General features: G+C 42.6%; 2 long non-coding RNA genes across 2 annotated transcripts in view; both read left to right on the top strand.

The window, feature by feature from the left end:
* Positions 1-24,081, top strand: part of LOC309380730 — a 745,666-nt gene that overhangs the window by 8,380 nt on the left and 713,205 nt on the right. The gene's annotated exons all lie outside the window — the stretch shown is intronic.
* Positions 3,052-24,081, top strand: part of LOC309380758 — a 51,110-nt gene continuing 30,080 nt past the window's right edge. Inside the window, exon 1 of the long non-coding RNA XR_014173114.1 lies at positions 3,052-3,281. This is a non-coding gene — a long non-coding RNA (uncharacterized lncRNA). The remainder of the gene's footprint in view (positions 3,282-24,081) is intronic.

Here is a 24,081-nt window from a genome sequence, read left to right as displayed (position 1 = left end):
GCCTTTTTACTAGGGTTTAGGATTACTGTTGAGCAGTCTAGCCCTAAGTAATTCTAATGTATTTGAAAGAGACTTGGTCCCAAATGCATAGGATTGCAACCTGCAATCTGGCAAAAGTTGAGTTCCTCCTCCTCCTCCTCTTCCTTACAGGTGCACAGAATGAGCAACACTTTCACAAAATAAATCAAAAACCTTGTTACTTCTTAACCCGCCATTCTTTTATATGTTTCTCAAATACAATGACAGAACCGTGAGCAGGGGGAAAATAATTCATCATGGCAGAGGCACCAACTCTATAGGGCTGAGGACACCTCCAGGCCTCCTGGCAGTGGTAGAGGGCCCTTCCAGGCCTTGCAGGCTCCTCCCAGTGTGTGTGGCCCCACATGTGTGACGTCACATGCATGCAACGAGCCCTCAGCGCAATGTCTGGTGGAACTTGGCGTCTCTGCATTATGGTTTGTAGTGCTCAGGTCTTGCTTGTGGGCTTCCAATGGGCATCTGGTTGGCCACTGTGAGAACAGGATACTGGACTAGATGGGCTGTTGGCCTGATCCAGCCTTTGAACTGATCCAATGAACTTTTCCTATGTCCTTATGTCACACTCCAGGACAAGAAGAGCGACTGAGCTTCTGACCTGTGATGGTTGGAATCATTCAGCGCTGAGTGGGATGAGATAGGAAGGCTATGTTGCCTCCTGATGACACAGCAGCAGGTAATATTCAGATTTGGGGTCTCTCATCCTGGACTCCTCCCATCCTCTTTTATTTCCCACAAATGCTGTGGCTTCTTGACTTTTCCCTCATCCTCCATATCTGTCCCCTTTCTCACTTTGATCCCTCCCTTCGTGGGCTAGACCTAGTCCAGAGTCCCCTTCCTCAGCCAGGCTCCAACTTGCTTCCTCCTAAATGCCACCAGACTGGGACTCTCCCTTCAAACTGAGCAACTGCTTTACTCACCGTTTCAGCACTGAAGAGTCCCTTAAAATGCCTGGGGCAGGATGCAGTTAAGCGAAGGGCTACATCTGGCTCTCAGGCCAGAAGTTATGCACCTCTGCTGTAGTATTGCATGTGAACTGGGCCAAAGAAATATTTCAGTGTGACTTTTTAAATCCAAACTTGCTTTCTTTCTCCTGGTTTATTTAGAAGGTATGGGGAGGATGATGGGACAGCAATTAAACCATTCTACATCTCAGACACATTCAGGTGTCTTGATATTTTCCGGCACTACCAATTAACTTTTATTATCTTTGAAAGACATGAATTTCATATTGTGGTTGTAACAATTTGCGTTTAATATACCTCTAAATTATATTAAAGCTATTATACATGGGACACATAGCACAGCAATCTAAATCTCAATAGATGGAACAGATTAATGTAAAGCCCAGGACTGAAGTTGTCTCCTTCACCTGTTGAAAATGTTTCCCACAGGGTCTCCCTAAGAGGAAGAAAAAAACCAAACTATTATTTCACATGTGCTCATAAAAATGTTATCCTTCATATCTTCATGGGGGAAAATGTCACTCTTGGGAAATTGTTTTTTTATAGTGTACCCTACAGAGGGAGATAATCTGTGTATTACTTCTGAAAGAGAGGAAAGATTGCTTGCCATGTCTCGATAGCTTGAGATACAAACCCTTTCTTGGAAATACAGAGACAGATAAAAAGAAAATAAACAGGTGGATAATGTAGCCTTCCTAAAATAGCAGAGCCATCTTGCATTTTGCTTTTTTTGCCCAAACAAGGAATTTTATAATATTTAACTGGAGTAAACATAATACTCTCTTATTAATGCTTCCCAGAATTACTGCTAGTGCACGAAAATAACTACGAGAACTACACAGAATGAATGAAAGATGAGCAGAAAATGGGAAGAGGGTGGGGGTGGATGAAACACAATCTCCGCTTTCTTTGCCATCACTTGCTTGCTTTGGGCTGCGTAACATTTCTTTGTGTTGCATTTTAGTCTGCAATATTTTGTGGGATGGCCTACCCCCCCCTTCTGCCTACCAAGATGTCCAACTCAGTTGATTAATTTTGCTTGCTAAAAACCATCGGTCCACACAAAACTAAAAACCAGCATGTCCAGAGATACATTTTAACATACATGATCCCCAGCACATTGAGCCCCATGTTGTGCGATATCCCCCCCCCCCCGGAACCATTGAACGGAACTGAGAGAAAAAAGATAGAAACATTATAGCTAACATATGTAGCCCTATCAACCGGTAAGTATAGGGGGTTTCATTCTGGGCCATAGTGTGCGACTGTGGAGCACACATAAGCCTCCTCTACCCCACTCCACCCCTTTTTCTGGCCACTTCTGGGTCACGCATCAATTGGACACATGTAAATTGGTTGTTGCCTGTAACACATGGTCTCCCTACTGTTCAAAGAGGAAACTGTCTGGAGAATTCTTTTCAAATTAGACCAGAGTACTCTGCACCTGTATATATTTGAATCTGAATATCATTCCCATTCTTATCAGTAGGTGCTTCCTTTGTGTGTCCCCGCCCCCCGCCTATTAATTTGTTATTCTATTATGCCAATGAAATATCAACAGGGCATGCATGCAGATATCTGCATGTGCACCTCTCCCCGCCCTGGAAATGCAGAAAAGCACACACGGGGCAATGATAGATTTGCTTGTGTAGCTTTCTGGCTTTGCGCAAATCTGAGGGAAAGCTATATAGCCAGGCTGCTTTGTTCAGGAGCTGATCGGAAACAGTTACAAGCATGGCTAGAAAAGAAATGAAGCACTGAGGAAGTAGTGGGTATTGAGAGGGGAATAGAAAGTGATGATTGACCCACCCACACAAAAACACTAAAACCACAAATTGTCTGTGATTCTGAGTGGAGTGTTTGGAGCCTGATCTCTCCCTGTGCATTGGACTATGCTCGTTCAATTTACAGAGGGAAAGCATCAAGTTTGTGTTGTTTGAGGGTAATGTTATGAGGACTATGCAAACAACCGCAAACATGCAGTAAATTCCAGTGTGGAAAAGTCCGTTGTAAACTTAACAGAATTTGCAATGACAACATGTTGTGACCAAGAGAGGGCTATTGTCCTCTGTGAAGTGCCACTGGGACTTGCTCCACTTTCCTACATCCAGACTCAGATGTCAACCAAGGACGTTGGCAAAAAGGGTGCCAAGCAGAAATGCCATCTCAGAGTGCTACTCTTTTGCCTGCTGGGTAGGAAAATGAGCAACAATTGGAACAAGGGGTCTAGAGAGAAGGGAAAGGAGAGATGGTGGGGAAGAGAGGAAAGGGCAAAGCAAGGTAAATACAGAAAACAGACTGAATCTGAGAGTTATATTACTTGAACATAAAGGCAAAACATAGGTTCTTTTGAATGCATGAAGAAGACTCTTGTCTTATCTCTTTTTAATACTATAAATTCATTATGCAATGCTCAAAGTAGTACTTTTGTTTAAGGTGAGGAATGCTCCTAAGCTTACCCATGCAAATTTCAGTGGGGGAATTAAGGAACATGTTTGTATAAATAGATACAAACTACTTATGAATATGTGTGAATAGCTATTATGGAGATGCAGAAGCAAGTATCCTGGAAGATACCCCCCCCCCACTCTTTCATTCTCAGAATGCATATGGTATACATTTTACTTTTAAAGGAAAATAATATTTTTATTGCTCTTACATGTTACAGACCATCAAAAACAGTAAAACAAACAAAAACCACTACACCACCCTCCACAGGATATGAAAATGGTATAAATATTATGGTGAGCCATTCCCATGACTAGATATACTCTGATTCTATTTGATATATACCAGAAAGGAGAAAATCCTAACCCTACGGGACCAAGTCTAACTAAATTCAATAGGGCCAATTTCTCAGTAGACATGGATAGGATTATGCTGTAATTGGATGAAGGATGTGGGGAGCAACCATTTCTTGGTCTTATTACCCTACGCCATCTTAGAGTTTATGATTTTTATGGATGACACTTCTGGACATTCCCATTAGTCTTTTGGTGTCTGGGACCAACAGCGTCACAAATTCTCTGAGCAGGTACTAAGGGATTGCCGGCTCTTGACCATCCCTATCCAAGCTATTCAATAAAAGCGTAGACTTCTCTTGCAGAGCCAGCAGATGTTCACTTGTGTGGCAGGAGAGTCTGAAACCAGATATGTTAGCTTTCTGAAACTTCAGGAAATTGAAATATTCTGAAACACTTGTTTAAACAAAGTTTACAGCAGCTGCCGCACAAGTGGTTACTGTAACGAATTACTGTTCCAAACTCCATCCTATGCACACAGCCACCCAGAGCTCCAGAAGGAGCCCACGAGGAATTGGGAAACACTGGTAAGAGCAATTGGGTGGATAGAGAAAGTAGCCAGAAGATTCAAGCAAGAGGCAAGATGTAATGTGGCCAAAAATTCAGTGGACTTTATTTATAGTGGTAGAAGTTATTTCCCATGAAAATCTAGAAAAGTGCCACAAAATTATCATGTGTTATTGGATCCATAAATGCATAACGTGGAATTGATTAGTTAGTCAAGGTTTGATCAATGGATCACTGACCCTTCCAGAAAAAAAGAAGCAGCAAGATGGGAGTGAAAGGACTAATATGTCAGTGTACTGTGAGCTATTGACCACCAGGCCTTGACTTTATTATTATTATTATCAATATTTATTCATATAGCGCCATCAGTGTACATGACACTCTCAAGGTAACTCAGCAACAACGCAGAAGCTTACAATCGAAATACATGCTGGCACAAAGCTGCGATTTGCAATCCATTCTGCTTTAAGGTCTGTAATTCTCTGCATTAGGGTTTGTTTTTCTAACTCACAAGGGTGCAGCCTATGGGTCACATGCAGCCATTGGCCCAATTTAATGTGAGTAGCAAGGGGGGGGGAGGAAGAGATTCAGAAGGGGCTGACCTCACCAACCTTTGGCTCTGTATCCATACACATCCATAATTTGACTGCGAACCAACCCAATATTGATTTCCGCCTCCCACCCCATCAGTATGCACCTCCCATCACATTGAGGGAATGCAGTCCTTAAAACACAACAATGAAGATGGTCCACCTCTATCCCAATTAAAAAGAAGAGGGGTGGTTAATGAGCCAAACCACCGGATGCAGGGATTTTGTAATGTGTAAAGCATATTTGTGCATGGAAACCTGTTTCCATTTGCAGAATGTTCTCATTAGCTTGGGGTTCAAGTGTAAGATGTGTTTCAGGGTGTGGGCTGTGTGTGAAAGAAGAAACCAGAAACTTAGTACAATGATGCATGAGAAAAGCAACACACATCTGAAAATAATATTGGGCAGGGGCTTCCTACGAATACTATTAGATTGCCATTATATTCCTCCCCTCACCGCTGATTCAGTTCATCACACTTGAGCTAAGGGGATGCAGTATCACCTTTACTTCTGACATTGATGACTTCACTGTGCTTCTCCCCACCGCAGCGTTATCTATCAACCAAACACGTCACTAAGAACAAGCAGAGTGTTCTTATACTGGCCATTAACTTAGCCATAATAGTTATGGAGCTCATATTAAAAACATGGCAGATGTCTTGCATTTAAATAATTACGTCTACTAATCATGTCTCTGGCACTTTTAATTTTCACATTGCAATCTGTCGTGTTTGCTCCCATTATAGCCATGGCAGGTCAGCTCAAATTAGTCCTGTTTGATGGGAAACTGAGGGTGAATGATAGCGACTTGCTCAAGTCCATAAAGTCAAGCCCATTGAAGAGGAAGGACATGAATCATAACCCCCAAAGGCCACCCAGGCTCACTGAAGAATGGGGGCAGAGAGCCACTGCAAAAGTCTCAGGTGCTTGCAGACGGTTCTTAACTACCACACACACACACACAAAATAAAAGAAGTTCCACCTGTCCATACAACAAGAAGCTTACCTGCTTAAAATACTATTGGGCATTCTGTAGCATAAACACCGACAACCGGGAAACACTGGCCTGTGAGCGCTCCAAGTGGAGAAAGCCTTTATCAAAGGTGTCATAGATGTCAAGACAAAACAGAGAAATGTGCTTGACAAACCCTCACCATGATAAACTCCCATCCGAAAACCTATGCCTCCACTGTGGAAGGATGTGTGGATCCAGAATTGGCCTCCACAGTCACTTATGGAGTCACTGTTAAGACCGTGTTCATGGAAGACAATCTTACCTGGCTACTAGTGATCACCAAAGGAAAAGAAGGGCATTCTGATGCTAGCAATGGTGTGTAGATACAGAAAAATATCTGCATGCATGAGGAACATCCGTCCCACAATAAAATTAAACACCCATCTGGAAGCTCCCAGAGAAAGACATTTTTATGTGGAATTTTTCCAGTTGTTCCCCTCCCCTCTGGTCTCCCAACCATGTTAATTTGCTGGGAATCACAAGTGGGGAGAGTGCTGCTCCACTCTGGTCCTGCTTTCCACAGTATCACCACCCATACTAAAATCTCAGATCGGCTCTTTGTGACAGAATGCAGGTAGTAGAATTATGAAGTGGAAGGGTGGACTGTACCATTTTGGGATACAGACACACTTTGAACCATCCCATTTTATTTTATTTTTAAATGACAACTCTCTACATGGTACCTCAAGGAGAAGGCTTTAGCCTAGCCTGCTCCCAACTGCACTAGTTTTTACTTGTAGGAAGATCTTTATGTAGGAAAGCATTACAAATGTGACACGCACACATCTGTAGTCTGAAGTGGTATGGTCTCTTCTATTGCCTCAGGGTTTCCTCGCTCATCTCACTCTCTCTTCGTTCTGCTGCATGTGTAGACCAGGCCTTGGTGTGGTGCCTTAAGGGAGATTCCTTACCACCATCCCTTCGTCTACAGTAATCTGAATCTCCAGGGCGGCAAAAGCAAGCAAACAAATAGCAAACAAGAATCATGACCGCAAAACCAATACGTTGATTGCCTGTTTGGAAAGGAATTATGCACCTCAGGAAACACTGCTGCCTTTCTTTCCCCTTTTCAAACCAAAATGTACTGTCAACAGCAGGTACCTTGGCCTAAGGGCATTCATGAGTCAGAGATGTCGGCTGCCTCGAAAACATAACATGGAATATGGAGAGAGAACACACAGAGGAAGTTTCAAGGCGTTTTATTAAGCTATACTATAGCATCTCAGGAAAGGCAAGTTGTTTGCCAGACCTCACAGAAATAGTCACCTGTGCAGCAAACAACAAAGGCCTATACCTGGTTGCCAGGTTACCAGAAAGAACGGGCAGGAAAAAACTGTTTAATCACGAAAGACTTGTCTAGAAATGCTATTCTGCAGCTGTTTAAAAGTTCTGTGGCTGCTATTCTCAGACATTAGCAGAGGTTGCCTCAGACGTTGCTGCTTGTACATCCTCTTCTCTTTCCTAGTGCAAATGGTTATTATTAATGGAATATGGTATCAGTCAGGGTGTAAATCTACACTGCATTTTCTGAGCTCAATCCAAAAGCAAAGGGTTTCTCTCTTGGAATGTACAGAGTGACTTTCTTACACAGATTTCAGCTGTGAGGGAATGACTTACAGGCAAGCCTGAGATCCAGTCTCTTCCCCATTATTAAATACCCTGCTGGTAAAATGTGCATGCACTGATGAACAGACTACTTCCCACACCACCTGCATGGCTCCATCAGGGCTCTGTTGGCACTGGTTCAGGAAGCAATAACATGAGCCAAGTAACATGCTCCTTCACACATGACCTCCTCCCATTCTGGGATCTCCTGGCTGATGCACGTGGACAATGTACACAAATGTATCAATGATCTGGATGGGCCTGGTTGCACATCCGATCAGTGCCATCTTGGAAAAAGAAGTTGTGGGTTGGGTGTAAAAGACCACGAAATTTACCTGTTCTTTGGACTGTAATTGCTTCTCTTTGAACTTGAGTCTCCCTAGCCCTAGTCTGACACTCTAACCACTACATCACACTCTCTTTCATATACATTCCACAGTGGCATAGGATTACACTGAGGGTGGGGGAATGGTTTGGTGGGGATGTGCAAAGAGGGGGATGTAATCTGTGTATGCATAAACTTGCGATGTGATATGGAGTGGAGGGGTTTTTTGTAGTGGTGGCTGTGTCCCATTAGTAAGGGATGACAAAGAATGTCTCACCACTTAACCAGGGGAGGAAAGTTTACCGCAACTAGTCTTCCTGAATACCTAGAACTTGCTGCAGAAATACAAGGAGAGACTGTTTCCTATTTTTCTGCCACATGTATGGCAAAATATTGAAGTTCAAATTCCATCTCCCCCTCCTTTTAGTCCAGTGGTGCACTTCCCAGCTTTCCAAACTCCTTCCTGTGTGTAGCCTGCACACAGCATGTGGTTTTCAATTTGTAATTATTCTTGTTAATTTTTTGTTTGTTATTCCCTTGCCAGGCCTCCCTCGCTCATGTTTGTCTCATTTTAACTTGGCAGAGGCAGGATTCACCACAAATATTAAAATGCATGTGTACATGCCTTACACAATTGCTGCTGGCTTCAATCACACTGCAAGAGACAGAAATTAAGATTAAATGAAGTCAGACAGACAGGACAGACTGTTAAAAAACCGCAAAGTTCGGTTCACTAATATTTTACAGCACAAGTTGCTGTAACCTCCCAAGAAGTCATGATTAGAACATTTGTTCATCGTTCCCTCTTTTTGTATTCGCCTGCCAGTTCCTGAATCAGCTTTGCTGTATGAGAGCCTTAGTTGTTTGCACAGAGGCACATCTGCTGCCCCAACTGAAAAAATGAGGTTACCAAGGGCTAAACAAGATGGGATGGTAGTAAGAGCTGTCATCTCCTTTTGAGAGGAAAGGACTACATAGGTGAGAAGTGCCAAAATCTTGTGCTTCCTTTTCCTCTCCCAGGTAGTGCTTAAAAGTTTGTGCTGTCTGTTCATTTCTCCAGGTTCCATAGAATCACAGAACTGTAGAACTGGAAGGTACCATGAGGGTAATCTAGTCCAACCACCTATAATACCGTCTCCTCCTTTAAATTCCTGGGAGTTTACCTTAGTGAGGACCTCACTTGGAAAATCAGCATAACTCAGGCGGTCAGAAAGGCCCAACAGAGACTCCATTTCCTCAGGGTCTTGCGAAAGAATAATGTTAAACAACAATTGATGAACTCCTTTAACCGGTCACAATAGAAAGTGTCCTTTCATATTGTATCACAGTGTGGTATGCTGGCTTGACAGCCACGGACAGAAAGTCTCTACAGAGGGTGGTGAATACAGCACATGATATCATGGGCTGTCCCTTGAGTCTGCTAGATGACATTGCAAGGGATTGTTGCCTTAGGAGAGCGAGAAAAATTATCAGGGATGATTCACACCCTGGCCAGCACCTCTTTAATCTTCTACCCTCGGGCAGGAGATATAGAAGTATAATCAGCCATACCAACTGGCTAAAAAATAGCTTCTATCCATGGGCTGTTAGGCTGTTGAACGGAAAATAACACAGCACAATTGACTTGCAAGGTGATGTGTTGTTCGATAAGAGATTGAGTGTTTGGGGGGGGAGGCTCATTTAATTTCATTGTACACAGGTTGTACAATGACAATAAAGGTATTATTATTATACAGGAATCTTTTGCCCAACCTGGGCTTGAACTCACAACCCTGAGATTAAGAGTCTCGTGTTCTACCAAACTGAGCTATCCCAGATTAAAGGTTCTTATATGAATTTACAAGGCCCTTAGCAACTTGGGTCCAGGATATCTGATTCCTTACAACCCTGCCCAATCACTGATATATTTGGGGGAGTCTCTTTTGGTTACTCTTGGGTACTGAAGTGTATACAGGATAACCTTTCATGCATTTAATGACAATCGCCAATGGAAGTTTAGGTCATATGTGGGACATAAGTATACCTAAGTTGCTGTGTTTAGAGATCATATTCCAAACAGTGGTCAGGAGCTTGTAGGATTGGGTGCACAAAAATTGGTCAGATCATGGTTAGCACAAGCTGTCTCCCCTCCCCGCATGTGGCCATCATGTCGTGAAGTGACTATAGGAAAAGGGGCAAGACAGAGTTAAAATTAAATTTGGGGAACCAGGATTCAAATGATGCTGACCAATGTCCCACATTTTACCTTTTTAAGGTGTGTTTGTATAATGTTTTACATGTACACATAAAAAAGCAACCAGAAACATGGTCTCGAATGCGAATTCCAGATCATCTACATTTACTGTAAGTGTTACGGCAGCTAGCATTAAATACTCTGCTCACTAAATCAGATATCTGAGCTAATACTGAAAAGTTAGTAGGAAAATGGCCCAAGTTATGGTAAGGGGTGCTAAAATACTTGCTAGAGCAATACTGTCTACCCATTAGGTCTATCAGCTACCCAGCACATCATCAACATGATATTGTTTAATAGGATTTGGAAATGCAGGATAATCTATCTCCCAATATAACATTTGGAATGACTTAGTATTTCCACATGTTGAGTGGAGCCAGGGTTTAAAATCTGGTATCATGCTTGCACATAGCACCACCACTGCTGAGCAGCCAAATGACTATTTACAATTGTACTGCCTCAAATGGAAAGATTTTGGATAAATTGCTTGCCCTGCATACAGACAGATGAGCAGTTCGGAACAAAAACAAAGAGCTGAGCCAACATGCTTGCTGGGAAACAGTGTTGCAAGCTAGAAATATCCAATACTACTTTTTCTACTGACATATACTGAGAAAATTTAGTTTATGCATTCTTCCAGTATCAGGATTCTGAAACTGTGAGAGAAGGATCTGTGGAAGATAGACCAGGCAATATGAAAAACGACTTTCCCAGTCTCACAGTTTTTGCTGATATTACTTTTTATTGGGCAAATAATTTATTGCTTTATATCTTTTTTATTAATATATAATAAATCAATAAGATTTAACGTCACTGTGTCATGAAATATAACATCCTCCACAATGTATTTAAAATAAAATATACAATTGAAAAAGGGGGAAATGGACATATCTATATCTTTCAAGTTCATGCCACTTTCCCCAAGTGTTCGTTTATAAGCGTATTCCATCCCATTTCATCATTAATCTCTGCATTCATACCCATGTGCCTTTAAATATGTGTTTAAATGGTATTCTGAACATATTTTCTCACAATATGTACATTTATAAATGTATTCTCTCTGAAAACCCACATTTCTGTCTCAAAATACACATTTTAAAAATGCACGTTGACATAGCTTTTGAGCAAAGAACTGCATCACAAAATTCAAAGATGTGCATCACGGCAGACAGCTATGTCATTTTCCACCCTGTTTTCTGATCTGCACTGACAAGGGAGGAGGAAAATGGGTGGGGATTTTCAGGGTGGGGGACTTTGTGTTACAACTTTTGCCACCTCTGGACTGGCATAGCTCAAGGGTTGCACCCTCAGAGAGTCCATAAATCCAATGAATCCAATTATCAACAGTGTCCTGCCCCTACTCCACTCCCAAAATGCCCTGTTCCTACCTTCCACTCTCAGTGGGAGAACCATTAGCAATACCTTCTCCCACCCACCCCAAAACTAGCAGTTGTCCAGTGCCATCAACATGGAGGAACAGAACTGCAGTACTAATTATGCACTGTTGAATGAATTCCTTATTAGGCACTTGAGAGTACTATTATTGACACTGGATATTGTTAACTCACCTATTGGTGTGTTTGGCACTCATTTAATCTTTCAGTATTTCTTAAATAAACTGGATTTGTTGAACTTGCAATGCTATAATGTTGTAATCTGTCACAATTATGGTGATTGTCTTTAAATCACCTGTTGTGGTTCGAGGACCCGACCCCCGTGAAGTAAAATGGAGACACAGGGACACGTGATATAAGGATAATGGGCTAGAAAAGGCCACAACTTTATTGATTACAGCAATGAAAAGGTATTGGCTTAGGCATTGGATCGCGAAACAAGTGGGTTTATTCACCAGGGGTTCATCACCTGTTGATGCTAATCCAACTATAGGCTCACCCCTGATGTCACCGAGGGTCGAGAACCATTAGCAATACCTTCTCCCACCCCAAAACTAGCAGTTGTCCAGTGCCATCACCATGGAGGAACAGAACTGCATTACAAATTATGCACTGTTGAATGAATTCCCTATTAGGCACTTGAGAGTGCTATTATTGGCACTGGATATTGTTAACTCGCTTACTGGTGTGTTTGACACTCATTTAACCATTCAGTATATCTTAAATAAACTGGATTTGTTGAACTTGCAATGCTATAATGTTGTAATCTGTCACAATTATGGTGATTGTCTTTAAATCACCTGTTCTGTTATCATCTTTGAGCACAACGCCTATGCAGAAAATGCAGCATGCAAATAAATTAACTATGACTTCCAGATGTAGGAAATTGGAGTCAAACCCTGATTTATTTATAATTTGTGCAATTTCAAATTTCTGCTCAATTTCATTTCAGTATTTTGTTGATCAGTAATCCAGCCATCTTGGGTAATAAATAAACAAATAGTCATGGCCTCATTCAGAGGCTACTAGAAAGAGGAGAAATGCCAAGGGTCCTGGAAATTCCTAAATCGTCCTGAATCAGTCCCCACCAACTGGATGGAAAAACTGTACATTTAAAAGCTATTATTAAATAATTCTTAGCTGCTGTGGATTTTGAGAGGAAAAGCTACCTTCACTTTTATTATTGAATAAAACTAAGGCTAGGAATAAAACTAGGCTAAGAAAAAATACTGTAACACAACATCAGATGACAAAAGCATACATATAGGAAATAAATAAAATGGAATATAGGAAAAATAATAGTATATAATTTAACTGCAGCTATACACACAGCACCTGTCAGAAGCATGAGGATCTTATATATGGTCAAAAATGGCTACAGTCATTCATGAAATAGGTATAGCTAGGGACGGACCCACTCCAGTCAGATGATAAGCTAAGTTAGATGATAGATATATTAATGGGTGGGCACTGTGAATCCATTAGCTTCAAAGCCTTCTGCATGTACACATTAATATTTTGAAGCAATTGTAGCAGCACAGATATGTTATGCAAGAGGCTGGAGGATGTCTGCACCATACTTCAGTTGTCTGAAGAAGAAAGCAAGATTTAAGAGTCTGTTGAAATGTTGAAATGTACAAACCACATCTTCATAAAAGAAGGAAGGCAAAAATATAACAACTTGGAACTACATTAGTCTTCACTTATTGAGCTTTGGAAAAAACAAGCCCCATTCATCAGCTCAAGTGTCACATACTGTAGATTGTACTGCAACCTTTAATCTATTGTGATTTTTTCAGATTTGGCTGCTGATGTAGAATGATTTAATATGGCAAGATAATATATTATGACAGTTTATGTCTTTGTTTACAAAGATAATTTTTGGTTTGTATAATATGACGTCTCTTTCTCTGTCCCCAACCTCTTCACCAATCTGTCTGGTAATGCTGGTATTTCACCAGTTGGCATAATACTTGAAAACTTCCTGCATGTATTGACTCAGTTCTGTACAACTCTCCATTTCTGTCCCTGTGCCGACAAGGATGTGTGACACTGATCTGGAGATTCTGCACATGAGTGGCCCCATGAAAGTTTGGGGTTTCCAGGTATTGTACTCGCTACATCATAGGTCTTCACATCGATGGTGGTGGTGGTGGTGACTGTGATGATTTATATATTGTCCTTCATCACAAGATCTCAGGGCGGCTCACAAGATAAAAATACAGTGGTACCTTGCTTCCCGAATGGCTTGGCTCCCGAACAAAATGGCTCCCAAATGCAGCAAACCTGGAAGTAAGAGTTCTGGTTTGCGAACGTTTTTTGGATGCTGAACGTCCAACGTGGCTTCCGATTGGGTGCAGGAAGCTCCTACAGCCAATCAAAAGCTGCACCTTGGTTTTCAAATGGTTTCGAACTGACTCCCAGAATGGATTAAGTTTGAGAACCACTGTACAAGATAAAAGCACAAATTAAACAGAAACAGCAAAACAATACCACCTCCCCTACAAACACAGGCTGTACAATATTAATCAGCCAAAGTCCTGGTTAAAGAGGAATGTTTTTGCCTGGCGCCAAAAGAAGGTGCGAGGTGAGACTCCCGGGAGTGAGCATTGCACAAACGAGGAGCCACTGTAGAAAAGGCCTGTTCTCATGTTGCTACTCTCTGGACCTCATGTGGAAGAGCCACACAGAGAAGGACCTCAGATGATGAACACAGAGTCTGGGTCAGTTTATATGTGGAGAGGCGGTTCTTGAGGTATTTAATTCCTAGGAAGCTGCAATTCACTGAGTCAAACCATTGCACCATCTCACCCAGGGGCTCGCCTAGGTTTCAGGCAGGAGTTTTTCCAAGCCTTACACAGAGGTTGAACTTGGAGCTTTCGGTGTCCAGGGTATGGATGCTTCTACAACTTAACTCTGGCCTTTCAGCTCTACGGATGACTTCAAAAGCTTTCTACCACCTCAGTAGGCTCGGAATGTATTTTCCTGGCGACAGCCTTCTCGCACAATGGGGCCTTTCTTCCAGCTAAGTTTCAGATTAATATTAGTAATTTCATAAATGAATCACAAATTGGTTCCAAAGAAGTGGTTAGCAGATACCATTTATATAGAGGGGGCATATTGGGTTTGGCATATGTTTGCTGCTGCTCTCTATCAACACACCTGAAAGTATTTAATGCTTTTTCTTCTCGGTGTGCCATATGCATCAACTCTAATTATTGCCGATAATTTGTCAGCTTTATTACAGCAAGAATTAATTATGCATCATAAATGTTTAACAATACAAATATGCCAAATGTATAAATAAATGTGGTTTTATTACCAGGCAATAAACATATAATGAAGAGTACGCAAATACATCAGTTCTTAATATACGAGTTCTGCCATTCCGTAATGACATCAAATGCAATAAAGCTATCAAAGAGCTCAAAATCTTAAAGTATAATAAGGCTTGACCAAGATATTTATGACACTTGCAGCTTCATATTTGTCCTGGATAATAGAGGTTTATGTTTTCTGTCCAATCTCTGCTCTAATCAGATTTTAATCATATGAACTAATCTGAAGATTCACCAGACATTTCTTTCCTATGATGAGATGTTCTGTGGGTCTGCCATAAAACATACATTTTGTTTGACGTTATCTTGTGTTATTAATATCCACAAATCTGCCTTCAGCAGTCTGTTTCAAACCCCGAGGACTGAAGGGCAATAAATATACATTGTTTTCTTTATCGGTCAGCTTAATTACAAATAGATGCATGATCTGATCTTTGGTTTACAGACAAACCCTTTGCTAAAAGCACAGAAATGCTTTTATTTAAATGCTTTAAGAGCAGTAAACTGGACCAGAGTGGGGGCAGGACCTTTAGACAGCAAAGGTATGAAAAGATTAATGAAGGCAGACAAGGAGATCGAAAAAAGGCTAAGGAAAGGAACACAAATGAGAAATGGCCTGGTTCAGATTTTTAAAAAATGGTTTTCAACTATGTGAGCCTCAAGATCATGCACACACCTGCTTCATGTAACAAAGACTGAAAGTATCTGCACCAGGTTTTAAACTAACCAATGTTTCCCATGATGTCAAAACTCTGGGAACTGTATCTTATTTAAACTATAGTTTCATGACTAGCCAGGATCTGAAAGAATTGTGTGATGATGGCTGGGTCTCATTAACCATGTTTTAACCCAGGCTGGATAACCATTTTTTCAACGTGAGGGATTCATTATCACCATTGAAAGACACATTCTAGCCCGGCAAAGGCACCTGAAGAGGGTATGGCGCTATATGGGGATGGGTGTGACCCGGGGAGACTCCTACAGCCCAGATGGCGCAGTCTAGAGGGCTGCATTTGGCCCTCAGGTCCAAGGTTCTGTTCTTCTGATTTAAACGCATAATAATTTACTTGGAAGGGCCTCGAGTATGGAATTCCACCCACAGGCATGCTATCCTTGGGCAAGCGGGTACTTTTAGAAGTTCCAATGGATGCCGATCACAAAACGGCTTTGTATTAAAGGCTGTCATGGGGTGTGTTGCAGAACACAAAATGGTTGCTACATCTAGAACAACAGAAAAAGAGACAGGGCCACAAAATGGTGCAAGTGTGCCTTCCTTCAGCTCCCCAACTGACTCCTGCACTCACTCACAGAGAGAAGCTATTTGCATCTCTCTTCAGTTTAGAAGGGAAGGAATGGTGGGTGTCCAATCCTGGTATCCAATGATATGGAGGTGTGTGTGTGTCTGTGTGTGTGTTGGGGTACGGGGGACGGGTTGTTCAAAGTAAGAAGGCTGAGCCAGTGGAAACAGGAATTGAGCAGGAAGAGCAAACACTGTCCTTTTCATTGCGGATTTTTGAGGTGATATTTCCTCAGACCTTTTGCCAGCACCATAGTGCAGACACACCAATGCCTGCAAGTGCTATATTAGCAACCCCTGTACACAGCAAGCGAGCCAAAAGCTCACAGGTTGTTGGTTAAAAGCCACCCTGTGCTTTACTTAAGTTTTTTAAGCAGGTGACTGACTAATTCTTGCCAAATCCCTGTACTCTGTTACCTATTTTGATACAGTGTGTTCTCCTTCATGGAGAGCACGTGTTGCGGTGGGGGCTAACAAGACACCCACTGTTGCTGGGTGGGAAACGAGTTTGGCCACCATTATCATTGAGCTTCCTGTTGCTGTGGAGATTTAAATGTTGCCATTTTGTGACTTGACAGCCATAGCCTTTAAATACCCTGTGCGCAAATCACCCACCCTCCCTCCCTATTTTCAGGTTGATTGCTTGACCTTGCTATGCCTGTCATGGGGTCGTCTGCTTTTGGGGAAGGGGCCTGGTAGGAATTTTGTCCATTTGGCTGATTGGCTGGTGCCATTTGGTTTTTGCCTACTGTGTAGCAAATCGTCACAACTTGTAAGGTTGTGGTTAGGCATTGGTTATAAATTGGTGGAGGAGGGGTATGGATTGGCTGTGCCTGCCCCTCCAAAATGCTGCTGCTGCAAGGGTTTTCCATTAAAGGAACCCAGGGGCTCGCCATGCTTTTGTCCGAACCCCTGTCAAGGGGCTAGGGCCATACAAGAGCCCCTGGGAGCATTTGGGGAGAGGTGAGGCATGGTACCCAGTCCCGTCTCTCTTCCCAAAATGTTTTCCCTTTTTGACTTTGCGGGCGTGCGAATGTCAGTCTGTCCCCATGCGGGGTCAGATAGTCACAACCAATGCCTAAGCAACCACTCACATTGCTTGTAATTTTAATAAAGCTGTGGCCAAAATTATGCCAAAAACCTTAAACTAAAAATCATGTGTCAATTGTATTTTTTTTGGGGGGGTGTCTTGGGGACCTCGAGACGCAACACATACCATGTTTCATTGTGATACAAGAGCTCTTTAAAACAACGTCCACACTGTTTGTTGAATGAGATGTCTAGAATCATAAACAGGTTATAGATTTTAGCACGAAGCCAATGGCACAAAGCTGAAACATTTTTTTAAAAAAACTTAGTTTCATTGGTATGCATTTACCACAGTCTTACTGGCTTGCATTCTAGCCTCCAATCAACTACAGAGGAGGTGATTGTGGGTAGAAATCAGAATGTAGAGATTGCATACTGATTAAGGTTTCCATACGATAGCATCTTATTGAAGAGGGAGTGTGAGAATCCAGGGAGTGATCTTTAATGCAAATCATTAGACTCTTGATATTTTATTTATCATACACTTCCAGCCAAGCAGAGGGGCTGGGGGTTTACTTCTGTTCAGGCTGCATTCTAACACTTGATGGAGCAAATTCGCCTGAATGTGAAGTTTGTTCACAAAGTTCCAAGGGATGTGATTATTAGCCATTAATGAAATTAAGATTCTGCACAAAGCTTTTTGTTCAAATCATGATAATGAAAGCGCGTTACTTACGAATAAAAGAATTATCCCTTGTTCAGCTGGTTTGAATGTGCAACTCTAATGTTTTATGGGGGGGGGGGAACCAAGGATAGCTTGGGGCATTGACCTACATATCCCTGTTGGTTAATTTATTTGTTCACATCTATTAACTGTTACTAGACATACACTGAGATCAGTACATTTGATATTAAAAATGTTGCACAATGCCAACTTCTGATAAATAATTACTTGGCTTTCAAATTGCTTTTCAAAGCCATCTCACAAAACAAAATTCCATAGGAGGAACCTTTGAATGGCTTGGCCAACTATGCAGTAACTTTTATCAGCTTCCTTGCAATGCTCATTTGTAGGGAACTGAATGGGTATTCACTGCACTTTTCCTTAAGATGTCCCTTTTTTATATTGAAGGAATGCTGGAGAGTATGGCGTTATCCTTGCAGGAGGCAGTGGAAGACGGGAGTGCCTGGCGTGCTCTGATCCATGGGGTCATGAAGAGTCGGACATGACTAAATGACTAAACAACAACAACAACAACATGGCTTTATCCTACCCCCGAGCCGTTTGAAGGCAATCCTGTATAGGGAATTTTTTTATGTTTAATGTTTTATTATGTTTTTATATATGTTGGAAGCTGCCCAGATTTCATAGGGCAACCCAGTAAGGTGTGGGGGGTATAAATAGTAAAATTATCACGGGATGTCCCTATCTTCATTGGAGAAACTTTGGAAGGTATCTCCCTAGCTCGAGGGTCCCATAACTCCACACCCTACAACATTTCATCTGATGAAAATAGGGATATCCTAAGGAAAAGCGAGACATTCTGGGATCAAATCAGAAACTAGGACTGCTTCTGTAAATCTAGAAAATAGGGACACTTGGAGGGTCTGCTGCTCCAGACCGTCACCCCTGATTAGGGGCAGAGGTCCTTCAGATCAGAGGCAGGCTAGGGCTCCCCAGACATGCCCTGTGTGGAAAACAAAGACCTCTAAAGGTCCAGTGAAGCATTGCCTCCCTAGACAAATCTGTACTTCAGGGGAAATCAGGCTGGGGAAAAGGAGAGGGTAGGATAGGAGAAGGTGCAGGATAGGGCTGCCATACGTCCAGATTTTCCCAGACGTTACTAGGATTTCAAAGGCGAAATTGATGTCTAGGGGGAATTTCCAAAATGTGGCTTTGTCAATCGAAAAACCGCAGGGTTTTTTGGCATCAACAACTTTTGGGGTGTTCTTGTTTTTACTTGTTGAAATATGGCAACCCTAGTGCAGGAGAGCATGACAGCTCACCTCTGTCTTCCTCAGCTGAGCTCACTCTTTCTCAGCCTTAAGAGCTTGCTCCACCATTGCTGGAGGGGAGGAGTGCCAAATTTTGTCTTCACCCAGGGCACCATATTGCCTAAGTCTGCCCCTGTTGTAAGGAAAGAGGCAGTCTTTCAGATATTTGAGGCCTAAGTCATTGAGGGCCCTAAACACCAACGTTTGAATTGAATTGGGTCTATAAACAAACTGGCAACCAGTGTAGCTGTTTTGAAACAGGGGTGATAAGATTTCTAAATGGAACCCCAGCCTGAAAATTGCATTCTGGGCCAGCTGAAGTTGTCTTTGAGGGCAGCCCTACACAGAGCCTGTTGCGATAAAACAGTCTGGAAGCTACCAGAGCGTGGAGCGCTGTGGCCAAGTCATCTCCGAATGCCTTTACACTCTCAAGCAAATGCCTTTCAAATCTCTTCCTGTAATCATGATTCGATACAGCCCATGTTGAAGTTTTATCAAACCATGCCATCATGTGAAAGAAACAGATGGATGGCTGAGAAATGGGCATGGGAACTGAGTGGGGTGTTGAAAGTCTCCGGCTTCACATATTTATAATATCAACTTCAAAATCGTTTACAGCATTGCAATGCACACCACAGCTGCCAAATTCATGAATTAATGTAGCATATATTTGCAGCTGGATGGCATGAATCTATTCAAATATTCACCACAAGCTGTACACATTCGCAGCACATAAGGATTTATAACTTGCTCAGAGAACTCCCCGGGCATGGCATTATCAGATGGGAAGACACTAATATTTACTAGTTTTTAGGCTGCAGTCCTTTACACATTTCCCAAGCAAGTTCCACTGAACATACTTGGATTTATTTCAAAGTCTACATGTATAGGATTGCCTTGAAATTGTGGCACTTCCAATATCCCAGACACAAGCTCCATTACAGTGGTACCTCAGGTTAAGTACTTAATTCGTTCCGGAGGTCCGTTCTTAACCCAAAACTGTTCTTAACCTGAAGCACGACTTTAGCTAATGGGGCCTCCCACTTCCACTGCGCCACCAGAGCCCGATTTCTGTTCTTATCCTGAAGCAAAGTTCTTAACCTGAAGCACTATTTCTGGGTTAGCGGAGTGTGTAACCTGAAGCACATCTAACCTGAAGTGCATGTAACCCGAGGTACCACTGTACTTTTAATGCAGCATGCACAAAGATAGACGCAGTTCAACCTCTTGATCTGCATAGACTTAACCATACTTAGCTCTATACAAGATCATGGTGAGAAGTATATTTTGGGCCTTTGTGCTTCATCCCAAACTTGTTAGGATTCTGGGGTAAGTGGATTTGTCCAATATTTCTCAGCACACAAGTCCCAAGTGTCAGAGAGCTCCAACATGTGTTGGCTCTAGCAGCATTTGATACCTCTCTTCCAATAACCATAAATCTGGCTGTTAACCAGAAGGTTGGTGGTTCAAGCCCATCCAGGGACAGCTGTGGGCAGGATTCCTGAATTACAGAGGGTTGGACTAGATGGCCCTCAGGGTCCCTTCCAGCTCTACAATTCTATGATATTGATCCTGCTTGCTGACGGCAGTAAGTTTTAATCATTTTATTATTAGTTATTGAAATTTTCAAAACTCAACATAATCGAACACAAGTGCTGCCACATACAGAATCACAGGGCATTACTGGCCTTGTTGATATATTGATACATTGTATATCTTTAAAAAAAATCCTTGTAGGTATAACAGGGGTATTACCATGCTGTTCTGATAAAATAGTCATAATGATAATGATAATAATAATAATAATAATAATAATAATATGCCACCCATCTGACTGCTTTGCCCCAGCCACTGTGGGTGGCTCCCAACAAAATATTAAAAACACAATAAAACCTCAAACATTTAAATAATTCCCTTTAAAAGGCTGCCTTCAGGTGTTTTTTTTAAAGTAGTAATAATCATTTCACAGTCATATAGCGCAAATCCTTGTATATGTTGTGTGTTTCTTTTCTTTAAGGTTTTGGGTGTGCTTTCCACTTAAGGCAATTTGTCATCATTTGGCACAGGATTATTCCAAATCAGACCCTTTCCAGTAACAAGTGACCGTGATTCTCACTACTACTAGCATATGAGCATGTTGCAATTGTTTTTCATTTGGTTTGTAAGCACTGCAAAAGCCCCTTTAAGAGATGAGCTCTCCAAGATGATATGCTCTTATCTCTCCTGCAGCAATGTGTTCTGCATAATTTCCTTTCGGCTCCCATGTCTCACATTATTTACACATTTGGATTTTTCCTTTCTCCCCCCACCCCCCGCAATCGCCCTACCCTAAAAACATGAGCTACTATTTTGTCACCACCTGGAGAGAGAAAACAACCCCTCCTGTATCCTCTGAAGAGATTGTGCAAATGACATGTGTTACTGGGATGACCTAGCTAAAGACCTCAGATGCATTCAAGAGTAGATAGACTGGCCAATCCAGTGTGTCTAACTGTCAAAACAATCTCTCAGCCCCAGCTGCAGAGCTGGGTGTGACCGTGACTTTCGGGAAATCTAGGTGGGACACTGGATCTTGCCCAGACAGGAATCCTTTTGTGAAACCACAGCACAATCCCATTTCAACAAAGGCAGTCATGAGCATATCAGTGCCAGAGGCTCTGAAAAGTGTGAATTAACTTATTGTTCTTGTGTGTGTGTTTAGTATAGCTGCTAATGTTCTGAATATTAAATATGGAGCAAGGTGCACACCGATGCTTTTGAATAAATGTAAAAAGGAAGAAAAACATTTGCATGTGCCGGAAAGATATTTGTTGCATCCTATCCAACTGATGCTACTTTTTGCACGAACTTTAAATCAGAACCAGTGAGGGCAGTGAAGGTCCTGTGTGAGTGTCTGGAGGCGGTTGGAGGATGGATGGCGGCTAACAGATTGAGGTTGAATCCTGACAAGACAGAAGTACTGTTTCTGGGGGACAGGAGGCGGGCAGGTGTGGAGGATTCCCTAGTCCTGAATGGGGTAACTGTGCCCCTGAAGGACCAGGTGCGCAGCCTGGGAGTCATTTTGGACTCACAGCTGTCCATGGAGGCACAGGTCAAATCTGTGTCCAGGGCAGCTGTTTACCAGCTCCATCTGGTACGTAGGCTGAGACCCTATCTGCCTGCGGACTGTCTCGCCAGAGTGGTGCATGCTCTGGTTATCTCCCGCTTGGACTACTGCAATGCACTCTACGTGGGGCTACCTTTGAAGGTGACTCGGAAACTACAACTAATCCAGAATGCGGCAGCTAGATTGGTGACTGGGAGCAGCCGCCGAGACCATATAACACCGGTCTTGAAAGACCTACATTGGCTCCCAGTATGTTTCCGAGCACAATTCAAAGTGTTGGTGCTGACCTTTAAAGCCCTAAACGGCCTCGGTCCAGTATACCTGAAGGAGCGTCTCCACCCCCATCATTCTGCCCGGACGCTGAGGTCCAGCGCCGAGGGCCTTCTCGCGGTTCCCTCATTGCAAGAAGCAAAGCTACAGGCGCCCACCCTGTGGAATGCCCTTCCAGCAGATGTCAAAGCGATAAACCTGACATTCAGAAGACATCTTAAGGCAGCCCTGTTCAGGGAAGTTTTTAACGTGTGATATTTTATTGTATTTTTGGTTTTTATGGAAGCCGCCCAGAGTGGCTGGGGAGGCCCAACCAGATGGGCGGGGTATAAATAATAAATTATTATTATTATTATTATTGCACGAAGCGTCATGCAACCCTATTCTCTTTTCTTGCTTCAATGTCTCATTATGCTCAATGGAGCCACTTCTTAATAAGTGCCTTCAGTTATAGCTTTCCAGTCCTTATCTCATTGATTTTAAGGTGGTCCTGAGGCTGACCGGACACTGAGGCCTTCTCCAAGAGGCTTTTGGAGGTTCCCTCACTGTGAGAAGTGAAGTTACAGGGAACCAGGCAGAATGCCTTCTCGGCCGTGGGCCCCTCCCATTGGATGTCAAGGAGATAAAGAACTACACAACTTTTAGAAGGTATCTGAAGGCCGCCCTGTATCAGAAAGTTTTTAATGTGTGGTGTTTTATTATGTTTTTATATGTGTTAGAAACTGTCCAGATGGGCAGGGTATGAAGAATAAAATTATAATTATTGTTGTTGTAACATAAGGAGAGCCAAAGATCCCACTTCCTCCCTCCCCTCTTGAGGTAAAAAGGCTTTTGCCATACCCCTTAGCACCCTCTCCCTTGGACAGGAGTGCTTTCCAGGGATCCAGAGACAGCATCAAACGTGCTTGCCCCACCCTGGAGGTCAGCACAACTTGCCTTTCTCTGGGACCACACCTTTCAACTTATTGCAACCAGTGTACATGTCCCTCTCAGGAAACCAGCGCAGCCAGGTTTTCTCTGACAAGCCCACACTTGCACATAGAATCACAGAATGGTAGAGTTGGAAGCAACCCTGAGGATCATCTAGTCCAACGCCCTGCAATTCAGGAATAGGGAGCTGTCCCCATACAGGGATCAAACCTGCCACCTTGGCGTTATCAGCAGCATGCTGTAACTAACTGAGCTATCCAGGCTGACGCAGGAACATTGTATGGACCAAGTGACCTGGATCCCTTTGACCCCCTAGAGTTGGCACGTCTGTCAGTATCTGCTGGTTGGTGCCCTGAGGTCAGTGGAGGAAGCCTTGGACAGTAATCTACTGATGATTTCCACCAGGACAAAGATTTCTGCTTGTGCAAAAGGGATTCCTCACTTCTCCCCATGCACCAACCCCAAATCTGTTCCAGAGGCCTGGGAGCCATTTCCAGGCTGTTTCCATTCTATTTCCCTTTCTGACCTAATTCAGGATTTTCCTCTCTGCCTCTCAACTTTCCCCCTTTTTAAAGGGAAATTCCCTTATTCCAAATAGGATTCCTTGCAAGAAAATGGAAAAGTTGACAGCTATGCTCTTAGAGC

Source organism: Podarcis melisellensis, assembly GCF_964234715.1.
Source record: "Podarcis melisellensis genome assembly, chromosome: 11".
In the NCBI taxonomy this organism is placed as follows: domain Eukaryota; kingdom Metazoa; phylum Chordata; class Lepidosauria; order Squamata; family Lacertidae; genus Podarcis; species Podarcis melisellensis.
The sequence above is the reverse complement of the archived record's forward strand: the minus strand, read 5'-3'. Positions and strand labels throughout refer to the sequence as shown.